Raw genomic sequence first — 11,645 nt, 5'->3', positions numbered from 1 at the left:
TTCATTGCCCTCCTGCCAAACCAGAGTCTGTCTTGTCTATAAGCAATTTAGGGCCAGGACTGTCTCTTAGGCTATGTCTATACCACAAAATTCCTGTGCCAAGTAGCAATACCCACAAATACTCTGCACTGCTCTGTAGGAGTTACCTCCTGAACCAGAAGTAATGGAGCTGTGGTTGTGCAGCACAGGGGCAGGCTGGTTAGCCTACCTGTGGCATCATGCAAACATAGTTATACTGCTTCCTGTTCAGCAGGCAGCCTGCATGGAGTAATGTGACATATTTAAGACCACCGTTGCCTACTATGTTAGGTTTGTGGTGTAGATATGTGCCTACTGTGCATGCGTGTGTATATACATGTGAGTATACAGTACCTAGTCCCAAATCAGTTGGGGAAAATAGTGAAGTCTATCAGAGTCAACACACATGATAGCTGAAGTCATGTGGAACCATGAATATTCATTCAAAAGCAAGACCTGGGCTGACAATTTATTAAATAAAAATCTCATACATGAATCACTCAGCAAATTTGTTTACAGCTGAAATAAATCTCATCACCTAACTTACTGTTTACCAGAATGGGCACTTCGCTCAGCTTGGAACAGCAAATGACTCAGCAAAAGTTTTTCTTTTTGTTTTCCCAGCAAAAGGTGGTTGCTTTGGGGCTCCCTGAGCTAAATGGGGTGAGCTTTTAAATAGAAAGAAAGTGTTGCAAATGAGAGATGGGGCTTTCCAACATCAAAGGGGTGTCTGTGAGTGGGAGAGTGAGATACGGCAATTGGCTGAGCTCAAGACCAGAGAGCAATATCTCATGTCTGGATGAATATAAAGTTCCTCAAGGCTGATGTCATTCCAACACAGATAACACAAAATGCTGATCCACATTCCTAGAAACCATGGCAAATGCTACCATTCTCCCTCTCAGCTCCATGTGAGACGCAGGGGCCACATCTGCGCTAGAATTCATACTGAAAATTTTCCACTATTGTCTCTTCTCCGAGAGCAGCAGCTGGGATAGTAAAGATCCAGACTGCCATGACAAGAGTAGTATCTAGCTCTGCTTAGGGCAGGTCTGCAGAATATGGTGGCTATAATACTTGAGGCTACCAGAGGTTTGGCTACAGTAGCCTTCCCACCACTGCTAGCCACCCACTGTTAGGAGACTGATCAGGCCCACAGAGGGGCAGAGAGCAGACTAGAGGAATATGAGTGTCCTTACAGAATTGGGATGTGTAATGCTGATTGGGCTAAATTTAAGGTCTGATCCACACAGCTATATTGCCCTGTCAGATTGTTTTGCAGGAGACTGACAAAATTCTTGTGACAAATAAAGTTGTCACATGAACCCCTCCAGGAATATGGATCAACACAAAACAATAACATATGGCTCAGAGAATCATGGTTAAAAGGTTAGTTGCATACAACTCCCTTATTATTGGAACAAGCAACCAGAATTCAGAAGATTGAGCTGTACCAAATACGCATAACCTGTATTATTGAATCCACCTAATTTGCACTAGGCATATGTGCAACAGGGTAGGCCAATGGCAAGGCCTAAATCCAACCTCAAGGTCATAGATAAGAAGAAGTCCAGGGCCACGTCCCCACATACAGACACGTGTGGTTTGTGGCTCCACAAACCTTTTTGTAGTTCCACAAACTGCATGCATGGAATATTAAAATGTGCCCTGCATTGCAAATGTGCAGTGCGGGGGCAAAATTTGCTACTGGGATTTCCTAATAGCAAAAAAACCCCAACAAAAAAACCCTTGGAAAAAAAAGCAGTGCAGTGCATGCTACAATAGCTACAATAGCATGCTCTGGAACAAACAGAGGCTTGGTCCTCCAGGGAGATGCTCTGGCTGCTGGCCAGAGCATTTTCTCTCCTCCATTTGTTCCCCAGCTGATCCAGCATACCCAGCCAGGAGGAGCTGGGCAAGGCAGTTTGCCCAAAGTGGGACACAGTGGTTGTGTCTACATGAGATGCTATGTCGCTGTAGCAATGAGCAATGATGTAGTGTTGGCAGGCAAAAAACTGTGATGCCAACCCTATGTCACTGTAGCGACGAGCTACATCACTGTATCTTGTTGCTACAGCGATGTAGCATCTAAAAATAAATGTGCGCCACCAAGATTGCATAGTGCTAGGTAAAGAAAGTACCAAATGACTGTGCAGTCCCAAATGCACAGTTGTGGGCACATGTAGACATGCCCAGTGCCCTGCAGCAAAGTGCAGATGCAGGGACATGTGCTGTGGCACAAAGTAGCAGCACACATTTTGTGCTTCTACTATTCATGCTGCTACAGGTGCACACCCCTTCACTTCTGGATGTGGTCCAGATGCTGATAAATAGCAGGAGGAGCATGGCTAGTGCACGCCACTAGACTGGGTACAGTGTAATCACACATGAGCACAGAGATAACAAGCACATTACATATAGTGGAACTAGTACAGGATAGATGTAACCAAATTGCAACTGGACCTTTAATACAGGGTGCAGTAGATGTGATACACACAAGAGCTCATACAGACAGAGAAGCCAGATGGGCCTTAAAGTTTTCAGGGATCCCACGTAGCCATGAAGTGTGATTAGAACTGCAGGTGCTTGGCACTTTGGGAATCAGGTCCATAGCCATCCAAATCAGATATGTGGATTCATAGATTTGTAGATTTTTAAGGCTTTATGAGATTTCAGATCATAGATTCACAGAATCATAGAAAAGTAGGATTGGAAGGGACCTCAGGAGGTCACCTAGTCCAAGCCCCTGCCCAAGGCAGCATCATCCTTAGTCAAAATCCTAAGCCTGGCACCCAGTGCTTCTGAGGATTGAAGACCATCTAGTTTGGTCTTCTGCACAACATACAGCATAAACTTGCTCCCAGTTACTTCTTGTCTTGAACCCAGTAACTCCTGCAGGTTGCGTTCCCACTGAAACTATTCTGTGAAAAGGGAGGAGGATTGCTGATGAGGAAGGAACAAAGGGAAAAGGCACAGGTGGAAGGCAGCAAATCAGGATCTTGACTTGTATATAAATCAGATCCTAAAAAACCTGTTTAAAAGTGCTTGGTGCTCTTTATGGGGATATATGAGGTTATTCAGTAACCTGTGCATTCACAATGGCACTCTTGTTCCCAATAGGTCCTGAAACGTTACGACCTAATGTGTAACTGCATAGTTTACTCATGTAACAGCATTGAGGTTACTTATGTAAGTACATGAAATAGCTGCTTCTTAATGATACTGCAAACCAAAGGGCCACGCCACCTGTTCAGGGGGGCTGGGAGGAGATGCATGTGCCCACCTAAGCATGAAAGCTTTGGCTCATCTGAGCTCTGTCAGAACAAAGACTAATTGTTCACTGCATATGTGAATATGCAATGGATTTGGTGCATAGAAAAAGTTCCCTAATCAGTGGCCCTTGGTCTAGTGGAATAACAAATAAAAGCCTGTGGTCTGAAACTGTTTAAAATTAACCCTATCTATATATTAACACTAATGGAAATGGCCTGTTTGTAACGAGGATCTTGATGTCATAAATATGTATCAATTTGTATGTGGCAATGAGATGAAAATTATTTAGTCCACATGTGTCCAATTGTATCCAGTTAGCTGCACTGTTGATGCCTCACCTAAAACAAAGGAAGCCTACTGTGCACCCTTTGTTCTGTAAAAGCAGACCGATGGATTCACTGGAAAACATATTGTTGCATATTGTCGATGACTGCTCGCTGTCTAAGTTTAGTGGCAGACTACAGAACTGCACACTGAGGACACTATTGCAAGGTTTGGCAATTATGCACACACTAACTGACCGACTGGAAAACAGCCAATGATCTGCTTCATCTCCTGCTCTGCTTCCAGTCCTGGCTGAAGCCTGATTCTTCCTTATTGTCCGAAGTTGTGATTCAGACCTCTAATGAAATACTGTTTGTTTCAAATCCCAATTATTGGTCATTTTATGCCCTGAAGCCCTTATTTTACTCCAACTAGTGAAACTGAATATTAAATGGTCTACTGCATTTGCAGGAAGGGTGTTAGGTTCAATCTCCATAGGGGATGTCAGTCATTTCCATGTGTATCAGTTTCAATTGTTGTTTGATGTTCTTTATTGGGACATAGCAATGGCTCTATATCTCAAGGAAAGGCTTAAGTACTTCTCTTGGGCCACTGATAGACATTCACTTAAAGGTGTGATGGGATCTGATGTGCAATCCCAACAACTGCACTTCCTGCCATGCCACATGTGCAAGGCAGGGTGCGTGGTTATGAGATTGGGCATTAGATCCTAACTGAGCCTTACTTGCCAGTGCAGGGGTGCCTACAATCAGCTGATTGCCAGCTGGGGATAGGGATTGAACCAGAGTCTGGAACTGCTGCAGCCTGATCCAGGGGTCCCTGTGTCTGGGAATGAGTACAAACAATATGTGTCCATCAGCTGGGAGGCATGCACAGTTTCGACAGGTCCCAGCACATGGGGACCTTTAAAAAGTACAGCTGAGCTAAACACACAGTTTTATGACATGGCTGGCACACAGGTATCTTAGGATCAGGGAGAGACTCAGGATCCCATGGGGCTGGCAATGTCAGAAAACCATGTGTGATGCTCAGCTGCACATTACATGGTATTTGTAAGTGTCCCAGGAAGGGCCACACAAATAAACACTCACCCACGACAGGAGGCACTGAGCAGCAGGGGCAGAAGGAAGATCCCGTGTGGCTCGTCAGCCACTTGTTTATACAATTACGGCTGGCTGGTGACATCAGCTCCAGGTGCCGGCTGGCAAAAATAAAAATGGCGGCTGATGCCACAGGAGGGGAGGGAAGGAAGGAGAGAGAAAGAGAGAGAGGACCCCGGCCGGACCCAGGAAGGGAAGAGACCCCCCACCGCGGGTCCCACTGAACCCAGTGGACCACCGGGAGCCGGAGACCAGAAGACACCAGGCGGCAGGGATCCTGGACCTGAACAAGGACTCAGGAGCAGACTGGAGGCTCAGCAGGATCACAGGTGGGAGAGGCAGAGTGACCAGGGCGAGCGGGGACCCACACTGGCAGAAAAGACCTCAAGGGGAGCACCGAGGTGGCCACAATTGGGGCGGGTATTGCCGCCATTCCTGGCCGGGTCAACAGAAGAGGGGGAAGAACTCCCAGGGATGCAGGAGGATAAAAGGGCGATCGGAGTTAATATAAAAGGGAAATAGGAAAAGGGTAGGAGTCAGGCGCAGTTAAGCCTAGGAGCAGGCTTGAATGTAGGGACTCTCAGGCGATTGGTTTCTTTTTGTTTCCCCAAGAGAAGGGGCTGAGGAGGGGTGATCTTGTGAGATACCCCGAGTACCACGGCCGAGGGGAGAGCCTCGGAGGTTTTTCTTTTTTGTTTCCCTGAGGGAAGGGGCGAGAGGGAAGGAGGAACGCGGGATGGAGATAGAGCCAAGAAGGCTGATCCCACGTTGTCGGGCGGTCACAATGGGTGGCTGGCAGAAGGGGCGCAACTCCACAGAAGGGCCGAGGCCAACGGAGAACATCTCACGTGAGGTGGAGTGAGGCCGGGGTATAGGGGTGGCGGAGCCCCGTGAAGGACCGTCAGGCGAACCGTGGGCTACCGAGCATATCCGACGGCCATACCCAACCACTGAATAACCAGCAAGTTGTGGCAGGTGAGAGCGGGGGAGGCAAGTTGTGGAAGAGACACCTGGTTGGCCAAAAGGACATGCCCGGAGAATGCCCAATGTCCATCACACGGGCGAGGGCTGCCGGAGAGCGGGTATTCGAAGCCCAACAGCCATAGTAAGTACAAACATGATTTTAGGGACTAGAAGCAGCATCCAGAGCCGATAAGAAAATATTAGTCTTTTTCTGCTAAACATTTTAAAGAAAATTGTTTTTATCAATATTTTAAAAGGAAATGGCCTTTTTATTGCAAATAATATAAACCTGAAACCCAAACACTTCTGCTTTAAGGCTGCAGAAAATGTACAAATCTTAGTTTTAATTTTTTTCATATAAATGGAAATCTGATAGAAAAGCAGATACACTAGGGGAATATTTTTCTATTGTCAATTCTGATTTTCCAAAAAAGTGGAAGTTAAGGTAGAAACTTTCCAATCAACCTTACCACCAGCTTCTTACCTCTGTCTAACACAAGCTTCCACAGCCTGACTTAGCCTTACCTGGGCAAGGAGGCATCATTTATGAATTGTGATTCATGCATAACACAGATTGGATCTCGGGACAAGCTTGGGTTAATTTAGTAGAAACCTACTCAGCCCTAAGGCAAATTATTTATAACACCAGGGACCAATTTACCCAAAGAGAATACAGCCCCATTCTATATGTTAGGATGCATTATCAGATTTCTGGAGGCAGTGTTTTTTTGTGGATCTTATGTTAAAAGGTTTCATACAGACACTGCTGGTATCTACTATTTCCATTGTCTGTCTTGACTTCCTGCAAATATTTTGTCTCACAAAATAAGCCAATTAAAGTGGCTGCATCCTTAATTAAAACCTTGACTCTTTTTTAACCTTTCCAGAAAATGCTCATTAGTGAAAATAGTGCTGCTGGCTCTTAAACATGCAGAGAAGCCACTGTAAACATTGGAGGTCCTGATAGCCTTGTGTCAGGCCATGCAAGCCCCCAAGGTTGGTTATGGACCCTAGTAATTTAGAAACAGCTGCCTTAGACTTTCAAGGCCATTAGCCCAACAGTTTCAGTGTTATTTACCTATGGGAGCTCTGTAAAGAAACTACAAAAGTAGCCAGTTAATGCCCTGAGCTTTAAATCTGAATGTCTCCTCTCCCCAGTTGTTTAACAGTGGATTTCACTTGTTGACAAAAGGGGATGCGGCAGAAGAAACCCCCCCTCATGCCTCTGCAAGAAAACAGGCCTGGCCAGGGCCCTGAAGTCAGAAATGTTGGCCTCTTGCTGCTACTCCTGATTTCAATGGGCACTTCAAGACCTCAGCCATCCTGAAATTTTAGGTCCGTTCTGAACAGAACTGGTTTCTTTTACTTAGCACCTTATCTACTAATGTCTTACAGATGTGGAATTATCACATCTCTTTCTCTGCCTCTCTCTAGCATTATAGCTGCATTATCACAACTATCATTTGGCTTCTATTTTCCAAAGAAAACGTACCAGATGAAATAGTAAAACAGAAGTTTATCTCTCAGGAATTTCTTTCAGCTCTCAATCACATCAGCAACTAGCACCCATGGCAACAAGATAGGATCAGACATACATGCCACTTTCAGATAAAGCACCACATCAGAGACCTTTTGAATACGATGATAAAATTATTTTGAAACACAAAAAATATGTGCCCAAGCTTGCCATTACCCTCAACAGCCTTCTCCTGTTCCTTTCTAATATTTGTTGCACCCACTGTCAGAGCCTGTCTTAAATTAAAACCTGCTCCTGCAAATACTTATGCATGTGTTTAACTTTACCTATATGTGTGATGCCATGACACCAATGGGAATACTATCATGTACTAAGTTGAATGTGTGTATAATTATTTGCATTATCAGGGCGGTATATTGTTGGGATTTCAACACAAGGACTCTTCTTCTTGTCTTTGTTTACACAGCGCCAAACGAGGCTATGATTCTGGCTGAGCCTGAAGAATCCATGTACCTTTAAGATCTTTAAAAGATTGGGGAAATAGTCCTGGCAGAGTATTTTCCCCCAGTTTTTTATTTAAAAAAAACACCTTTTGAACTGTATACATTAGTCGAAAGAAATTTCTTCTGCATTTTTTTAAAACCAATTCAAGAAAATATTGCCGATCTGTTAGAGACAATTAATGTTTTAATTGGAAATAAATGGAATTTCAGCAAAATACTTTGGGGTTTTAATTTTCCTTCTCCCCCCCTATTTTTTTCTTTTTTTCTAGGGCTAAGAGCACAGGAAAGAAAAGAGAGGCGGCAAAACTGAAACTGAATTTGATTTCATTCATTTATAATTAAAGCACCTTTTCTTTCAAAGTAATTGTAATTTTCTTTCTTAAATTTGTTTTGTCAAAGACTCGGGTAATTCTGCAAAATATTTCAAATAAAATGATTTTTTTTTTTTTGCAAAACAGCTACTTGTTTTGAGCAAGCCATGTGGTAAATTATTCATATTTCCCTTTGTTTTGACTAGCATTTTCTTTGATTTATTTAAAAAAATAGATATAGTTTGAAACTGGAAAATGCAGTTTGAATCATCTTGTACTGGCCAAAAGAGTGAGCAAAGTAATCCAACAGGCCCTTTCTATTGCTAATTTATGAATCCTTGTAGAACTTAGCATAGCATAGTGGCATAATAAACCATCAGGGAAGTGATAGGTGAGTAACATGGCTTCATGCTTGTTTCACATGAAAGGAGAGACTGCGTACACTGTACAGACAGTTCTATGTTAAATGATGATACATACTCAGAAATAATGGAGCCAGTGATGAACTTTGCTGGCACTCATCATATATACTACTGCAAATGGCTAATAAAACTGGTCCAAAATGTATCATCAAAGCTTAAGGACCTGTTACTGGGGTAGGTATTGAACCTACCCCACAAATTTCTTACTTTAAAGCCAGCATTACATTTTGGTTGTGTCTGGATCTGTTGGTTTGGTTTAAACCCAACTCTGCTAGAAGCAAGGGCCAAATCCTGAAGTCCTGACATAGGGTTAACTGGGTTTTTACACAGGCTAGCTTGACATCATATGATTGTATGGACCAAGTTAACAATAATAGCATATGATAGTAAACCTAGTCATCATAGTCACTGTCGTCAAAGGCATTGAAGTAGATCTAAGATGACAATGCAAGACTGTCATTATTGTGTATCCCTTCTTGGGACCTGGATCTTCCTTCACAGCAACTTCTATGGGTATTTTGGGAAGTCTGACATGCGGGATCAGACTGTGTGCCTACAGGCAGTAGCTCTATTTCAAGCCTTCATTTATCAGCTTGTCATGCTGTGTCCCTGAAATCCTATTCCTGGATGCAAAGAGTCAATGTGCAGAATTTTCCCTTTGTAGTCTGAGGAGCCTTTGGTTTTTCCTTATATCATTTGCAGAGACTCTGCCATAGTTGGAAAGTGGGAGAAGTTTGGAGTCTCCTAGATATTTCCACAAAAGGATTTTTATTTCCAGGTCCAAGCAGAGAAATGAAAATGGAACATTTGGTCAGTTTGCCTGTAAAGTGTCCATCCTTTGTTAAGGCTCTGCTACAGCTCTGCCTTCCAAGGCCCCTCAATAACCACTGCCAGAGAAAGTTGGCCCCCAAGGCTTGAATTACAGCAAAGCCATGGATAGAAAATACACCATGAAATTTTATGGCTCCTGCGAAGGGGCTGCCATCTGCTTTTTCTTTTTTCTCCTTACTTTTTTTTTTTTATAGCCATTCCACAGTCTATTAAACCATTACTGTCTGCTCCCCCACTTTCCGCTAATATTTGCATCCATTTCAAAATACAACACTTTGGATTTCAAAGCAGCCTCTTGGGAATTTGCCAGATCCTTCATTCTTTACAGGGCTTTACTCCTTATTTTTTTGTTTTTAATTTCAGTCTATTTGTTCATTTATTTATTTACATGCTGCTTTCAACTTCCCCTCCTACACACTGTTTGCCTTTTGCATAATGCAGAAGCATAAGCGCGCAAGAATAATTGTTCCATAGAGATGAGTTTGAACCGGAACCACTGGGTCTGAGCAACTGCCCTGCTCCTGAGCTTTGAGATGGTTTGGGTCCTGGCTCAGGGCACTCCAACTTTAGCTCACTTTTAAAACAAGCAGGATATTGCAACTCAAGGCCCAAATCAACCCCACATTGGTGGAGTTTAGTTTAGGATCCAACTTTTGGCATGTAGGATTTTTTTCTATAACATGAACCAGAGCTTTCAATCTGAGCACTCTCAGCCTTAGCACAAATCTGGAATGGCATCTGATCCTATTCTAAATGATTGGATTATGTCTTCTCTCTGCTCTCTTATAATTAGAGGATGTGAATTTGTTTGTTGCTGTTGTATACAAGGTAACTAGACTCCACTTGTTTCTGAAAACTGCTTTTGCACATATCACTTACACAATTTTCCCACTCTGTGGGGTTTTTTTTCTTCTTAAACTTTTGGGTGGATTTCAGTTTTCCTCCCTGCCCCCCTCCACCCAAAGCTTTGATTTTTCTGAAGAGTAGCACAAAAGCCAATGAGTTGTAACAGGTGTGACTGTTAACAAAATAAATGGAAAATACATGGTGTTTGGATTTGTTCTCTTCTCATGGCATGTACCAAAGTCTGTCAAACCCCAGCAGAAGTCTGATGACATTTCTGACAGCTCTGTTTCTGAAGTGACTCCCACCTAAAAAATGAACTTTCTAATGACATTTAGAGCAGCAGGGCTTCGGTCTTTTAAAAACGGGATTAAATGTACCAACATGCATTTTCAGTAGAGTAGCGCTTTACTTACCTTTGACATATTTCCCTCTTGTTTTCCCCCCCTTCCCATTGTTTTCCTAATTTCCACTTATTTATATTCTCACTGACGTCCTGTCACACTTCTAGCTTCTTTCATTCCTTAAAGATCTCAGAACAGCAGAGACTCCCGAAAGTTTGCTAAGAACTTTTTTTCAACTACTCAGTTGGTCTAATAAAAGATATCACATCTAACCAAAGAAGCTTCCCTGCCTATGTCCTTAGACCAGCATGGCTACAACCAACATCCCTGTTTTCATTGCTTCGCCTTTAGTTCCTCATTGAATATCTGCTGTGCCCAGTCTGCAAAACATGTCCAGTTTTTGTGAGGCAGTCTGAACATAAGCCCTTGCTTGCCCCCGAACCACCTAGGACCAAATGGAAATAGTTATCTAACACATCTTAAATTTGTTTATATCATGCCCAACTACCTAGGAAAAAATGTTTGATCTTTGTGATGCGAGGGCTGGAAACTCTTATGTGTTATTTCTTAATTCTCTCAAAGACTAAAGAGAGCCTAGCTGTTATTACATTATAAGGTGTTACCATTATAACCATACGTGCCCCAGATCATGGTACTAGCAAAAATATAAAGTCTTAGCTAAGCAAACACTTCTTTTAAAATATTGTGAATTTACCTCAAATCTAAACAAAGACAAATTGAAAGAGAAACTTTATTTTTAGGACACAAATGAAACTCTGCAAAGAGTCTTACTGCAAATTCAGTTCTCTTGATCACCTTTCCAGCTGCAGTTCTTCTAGGAAAGCATGCTGGCATTTTACTGAGGAAAGCCCATTTCCAGGCTTAGAACAACTGAACAACCACTAGAGGGAGATGAAAGCGACCATTGACAAATCCATTTTAAATGTTCTTATTGTCTTGAAGTAATAAGAAATATTTAACATTTCTAGTCTAACTGAAACTCCTTGAGACCAGGGAAGTTAGGATCTACTGCTTAGTGGAGGGGCCTGAGAACAAGGACTTCTTGGTTCTATTCACAGCTCTAACATTGACTTGGTGCGGGCTCAAGTCACTTATTCCATGGTCTGAAAACACAGGTCTTAATTTAAAGTGCCTCAGTTTTGGGGTCCAAAATTTGAAACACATTAAAGGAACAGGCTACCAAAATACGCCACAGCTCCAGGTATACTAAGTGAGTTTTGTCTTCTGGAAAATAAATGAAATGCATCTTACAAT

This window comes from Gavialis gangeticus, unplaced genomic scaffold (genome assembly GCF_001723915.1).
Source record: "Gavialis gangeticus isolate Ggan-Ray unplaced genomic scaffold, GavGan_comp1, whole genome shotgun sequence".
NCBI classification, from domain to species: domain Eukaryota; kingdom Metazoa; phylum Chordata; order Crocodylia; family Gavialidae; genus Gavialis; species Gavialis gangeticus.
This window is presented reverse-complemented; position numbering follows the sequence as displayed.